A 6,000-nucleotide genomic window follows, 5' to 3' on the forward strand; every position below is an offset into this window, starting at 1 on the left:
AGACATGCAGCAGAGCCCTGCCAGCAGAGAGGGTTTGGCCAGGGCACGAAGCGGGTGCCAGGCTGTCCTTGTCCCCAGTGTCCCTCCACGTGCACGGGTCCCCACCGGTGCTGGAACTGCGATTCCTTCAGAGCATTTCTATCAGAGAGAAACCGTGGCTGATCCCGTGCAATCCAGCGCTGGCAGCCTGCACTCAGCCATCCGTCAGGAGTGGGTAATTGATGCTATCAAGGGCCAGCTTATTCCAATCCCTGCAGCACTCGGCACATCGGCATTCGCCGCAGCCAGAGGCTGAGAAAGCGTTATTATCCAGACAAACCCCTAATTCCAGCAAATTCGATTACCCAGGCAAATGGAAATAACACAAACAAAGCCATCTGAGGTTCTGAGGGCTGAATCACCAAGTTTGTGGGCTCAGTTATTTATTTCCAACAGGATTTGCAGCGCACACTGGTCTGGGTTAGCTTGGACAGAGCAGCCTTTGGCACCTGCTCATCCAAACACGAGCCCTAATTATCCTAAAGCCTGTTCTCCAAGTGCTGCTCGGAGGATTTGTCCCTTCCAGACTTGCTGCACGAGGCTTTTCCTCTCCCTCCCATCTCCTCCCGCTCGGCTGCAAGGACAGGGTTGTTCTGCAGGTCTGAGTGCGCCAGCTGGGACATAAAGAACTGTTAAAATGTTAAATACGAGATTTGGAAACCTTTTGAGTTTATTCTTACTCCTTTGAGGCTTTTTTCCCCCAGGAGATGCTGATCACTAGAAAGGCCCTGTAAACAAGTGCAGCCCTGAGTGTTTTCTATCACAGCGTGATTGAGGTGGAGGCTGCAGAACAGCCTCAGAAAACAAAGCTGGAATTTTTATTCCCCTGAAAGTCGAGGTCTGATGAGACAGTCTGGACCAGCTCACCGATGGACACAGGCCAGGTGAATTCTGTAGGCAAGGACAAGAACTGAAATTTCGATTTTCACACCCAAGCAAGCAGTCAGGGCACTCCTATGAACTGAGCTCCCGAGCAAGGATGATGGATGAAGTAAACAACGGAGCTATGTGGAAAAGGCAATGTTCTTGCTTGGGGCGGGAATCACTTTCATTACAAGCCCTCCAAAGGAAATTTAAAAACAATCTCAAATTGTTTAGATTTTCTCCAAACGTAGTAGTGAGAGAAGTGCCACTTTCCCTGGCAGGGCTGCAGGGAGAGACCCAGAGACCCCCAGCTCAGCCTCTCAATGCAATCTCCCACCCCAAAAGGCACAGATCCCTCAGGAAACATGGAACATCATTCCTGCCAGCCAGCCAGGGCTCAGCACGTCGCCTCTGCTCCCTGGCTTTCCCTGCCCTCACCAGCTCCATCTCCCCAGGTCCCTGTCTGAGCTCCTGCAATCCCAGCTCTCAGTCCCAGCCACCGGCGCTCCCAGCCTCTGAGCAGCAGCATCTGGAAATGCCCAGTTTATGTTCCACGCTGGGATATGTACAAAGTCCCTCCTGGGCCAGTGGCAGCGCTTTAATGAGCTCATCAATAAACCAGAGCAGCTGCTCCAAAAGGATTCAGCCGTTCCAAGATGGAAAAGTCCATTAAGTTTATTGCGTGAAACGCTGGACAGGGTTTAGACAGATTATAAAAACTCCCAAAGACCTGCCAAATGAAGGAAGTGGGGGCAGGAGAGGGAGTTTCAAACCATCATTAGCCCCAGAGGGAAGGGAACATCCATTTACCTCCAGTTGCTACCAAGAAGCAGCAAGTTTGATGGGATTTGTGGAGCCAGTGCTGCTGCTCTTTGGCTGGGTCGGAAGCTTTGAGGGGAGAAGGGCTGGAGCAAAGACTTCTTAAAATGTCACCTGTGTGGGCAAAGGGACCTCAGAGAGCAGCCTCACAGGGACCAGGGCTCTGAAAGTGTTCAGAGAAAAATATAGGAACTGGAGTTAATTTGCTGTATGACATGAAAATACACGGAGTAAAGCAGGAGTAGAGAGCCAACAAACAGCTACCTCGTACCACAGGGACAGCAATTAATTACTGGCTACTTTGGTGACTGGGAAGTTTGAAATGTGATGATTTAACAAGCCACACAAAAGGCTTAAATGTTCTCAAGGCATCGATGAGGGGAAGTTCTACTTCATCTGCTCATAAACAGGAGAAACCATACAGAGGATTAATTAACAGTAATTAGGAATTAATGAGTTCCTCTGTTAATTCTTCAGGAAAGGAACACGTGCATTTAAAGGATCTCAGCCCATAGCTGGGTTGGAGTGGAACAGCCCAAACCACTGCCCCAGGAATAATTCCCACGTTCTGCACCAGCGCCTCAATCCTTCAGGAGACCAGTGAGCAGGAGACACGCTGAGAGACGCTCCATTAAATAAAAAAACAAGAGGAAACTCAGCGGGGAGAGTTGATGCACATCCCAAGCTCGGAGACAGAGCCCAGCACGGAGCTGACCCAGCAGTGGGGAGCACCCAGACACCCCCAAAATGGATCTGGGCTGGAGCAGGAGCCCAGCATGCGCTGGACAATATCTGCTCACACCTCCAGCCTCACCGAGACACGGGTGGAAACCCCTGGAGACCTCCTGCTCCCTGAAATCTGCCACCACAGGGAGCACTGAGCCAAGAGAGCACCTGGGGCAAGCAAGAGGAGGAGGGTAAAAAGGAGGAGAGTGAAGAGGAGATTGTTCCAGCCACTGAAGCACATCTGAGTCATTGAAAACCGATATAGTCACGGACAAAGACCCTCTAACTAATTAAAGTTATTCGGTGGTATGTTTATTCACCATGGGCGGCACGGGAGTCATCTCCGAAAGGCATGGCCGCCCCCAACAAGGCTCTTTGCTCTCTGTTTATTCTCCAAGCTCTTACCTACAATACATGTGCATAACCCCAGCACCGCTCATCCCTGCTCTGTATTAAAATGAGGATTTTAGTCCTTCATGTGTGCTCAGTTCTTCTCTTGAATTGGGTCGGTGGTCTCGAATTGGGTCAGTGATCTCAAAGGATGAAGTCAGGAGAGTCTTCATCAGGTCTCTGTGACCCTCTGGCACTGTCCAAGGTCCCCTGATTCGTGATTGATTGATTGATTGATACCAAGTCCAGGTGCTGGCCATTGTTCTTACTGGTTTCAGTCTGTTCTTATGAGGGTTCACTTACTCCACTTTTTCTATAAACAAGCTCACAATATAACAGTTAGCTCTAGCTTGGGCATCTAACAATCATTAACCTACCATTTACTAATCTAACTTACATCTTGATCAATATAAATTGCTTCTAACCCTTAGCTAAAATCTTAACTCTTTAAAGTTACCTCTCACATCCTTCATCTGCAGGAGCAGGAGGTGCTGCAGGGATCCAAGGCAAGGCAGCTGCAGGGGGGTACCTGAGCACAAGACTCAGCTGCCCCAGCTGCATGAAGGCAGGGATAAAAGAAAAAAGAAACTTCAAACGCCTCAAAGAAATCCTCTTTTCAGGCAAAGCTGAGCCCTCGCTCTTGGAGCTGCGTGCCTGGCGATGCTGGTGGCATCAGACCACCGGTGTTCCAGCTCCAGAGCAGCCCTGCCTGCGCTGGAAACCCTGCACTGGCAGCTCCAGCACCGCTGCGGGAAGGAGCCGGGCGTTTTCAGCAACTACTTTTTATAACTAGCAAGATTCATCCATAGGGGTAAAGATTCCCATCAAAACTAATAAATAAAAATCAAGCCTACATCTTATCAAAAAATCCTTTTCTTTTCGCTCCGGGCCTGTAAATTCCCACAAAGCTGGGGGGGAAAAAAAATAAAAAAAAAAAAAAAAAAAGAGAGAGGGAGCAATTTTTAAATGCTGCTCTGGCAATAAAATCCTGATCTCCAGCAAATGGAATTCGGAACACACAACATGGGGCTATACATTATCCTGCCCGAAAACTCCCTCGGGGGAAATGAGGTTATCAAAACTTGGAGAACCTAATGCAAACGCTGATCCTTCTGCAGTGCAAATGAACCCCACGGCAGGTGCTGGAATGGTGTTTTCCTCTGCTGAAAGGAGGTTGGTGGGAATTTGAACTCGCTGAAATAGCCCCATCGCCTCTGATTTTTCATTCCTGCTGCAGGTGCTCCCCAGCACACCGCATCTATTTATGGGAAGGTTCTTTCCGTGCCGGGCTGCCCTTCCCATTACAATACAAATTACCGCGGAGTTCACGGGCAAGGTTCACGGAAACACTCCAGTTAAATTTGAAAAGAATTCGTAATACTGCGGGGGATTGGGAAGGATAATCCAAAACCTGGCGACTCGCAGATGAAACTCCCTCTCGAGGGAGGTGTGCTCCCAGGAGCGTGGCGGGGAGGGCAGGCGGCAGCGTGGGGATGCCCTGGATCCTCATCCATGGACGAGGAGCTGGCACTGCGCGGGCAGGACGCTCTCAAGAGCCACAGCCGGTCCAGGCAACGCTGCCAAGCGACGGCTTAATAAATTCCAGAATTAGGATTTAGAATTACGCTGCTTCTGCAGGTTTTTATCCGGTTTCCCGCTGGAGGCTGACCTCGGTCTGCCCAGAGTCCCTCCAGAGGACACCCAAGCCCTGCCAGGTACCATCACTCCTCACCCTCCGCATTTCCACGTCCCCATGGGCTGCCAGCACCACCTCAGGACTGTCCTTATCCAGCTGGACTTCCAATTAGGGGCTGTTTGGCTTCTCCCTGCTCAGATGTCTGCTGGAAATGCCGTGTCTCCCTCCAGGATGCCACAGCGCAGGAACGTTTGTTCTCATCAGCCGAGACACGATTTCACCAGGTCCAGAAGAGGAAACTCGGAGAAATGGAACAGAACGAGCAGAACCCAAGCTGTAATTCGAGAAGGAGGTTTCACCTCACTCCCCAGCCGGGTGCACCTGGGGTTTCACTGGCCCAAAATGATGGATTCAAACTAAATCGCTCCAAACCTCCCTGCTCTGTGCAAAGGGAAAGACTCAGTGCTAATTCTCAGATAACTGTCATGGAAATCATCAGTTACAAGCCGCTCAAAGGATTTTTTCTTTTTCCGCTAAGAAAAGGCTGAGGAAAAAATTAGAGAATGCTGGAAACACTAGAAAAATGCAAAAGAATGAAAGATACTTATCAAAGGAAATTATTCAATCCTTGTGTTCTGCAGCAAAAGGAGACCCAAGAGTTGTCTGATATGACATTTCTAGACTGAAACATTATCAGGATGTTTCCCAGGCTCAAAATCTGATTTCAGCATCAAGCCTGTCTGGATTTAATCAGAGAAAACCGAGAACCCCCCATACCGAGGTTCCCGTGAGCAAAGGGGTTCAGCGGCTCCTCCACCCCCAGGAATTATTTATTTTGTACATTGACTTGTCAACAGTTTGTAACTCAACAAAAAAAAAACCTGGAGAGTATTTACCTTCCCTTCCCCAGAACCTCGTGAAAGAGATTTTATAGACATACTAAATATCTGCTTTAAATTATTATGAAGTGCAGTAAAGCTCCATAAAACCATCAGTCACCAGCGGGAAATGAACTAAGTGAAAGCTGGTTACGATTTACAGCCCAGGTTCCTGTCCAGCTGTTTGGGGTTTGTTGTATCCCAAAATTAACTGTGGAGGAAAGGCAAATGTCAGGTGTAAGAGAAGGAACAGCAGCAGCGATTGCTTGAGCAACAGAAACAGCACAAGGGAGTCCCCAGGATAATGCCAGGGGAGAAAAATGCAGATGAGGGAGGGTTTTAAGGATCCTGGTCCATTCCTAAACCTTTCTTGAATTTGTTTTAGCCAGGAAACATACATAAGTTTTTTCTTAGGAGCCCCATGAAAACACTCATGGAAAATCTGTGTTTCAGAGGAAATTGATAGCAAATTGCATTTGTCAGGTTTTACTTCTTCTTCTTGTTCACAATTAACGAGGCCTCATGTTTGCCCTAAAACGTGGAATGATTTCTTCTGAGATCTCATGAGACACGTGAGGCTTTTGGAATATCAATCCAATTCCTGCCTTCCTGAGACTTTAAATTAATCACACTGATTACAGCTTTATT

This window comes from Hirundo rustica, chromosome 25 (genome assembly GCF_015227805.2).
Source record: "Hirundo rustica isolate bHirRus1 chromosome 25, bHirRus1.pri.v3, whole genome shotgun sequence".
Classification (NCBI taxonomy): domain Eukaryota; kingdom Metazoa; phylum Chordata; class Aves; order Passeriformes; family Hirundinidae; genus Hirundo; species Hirundo rustica.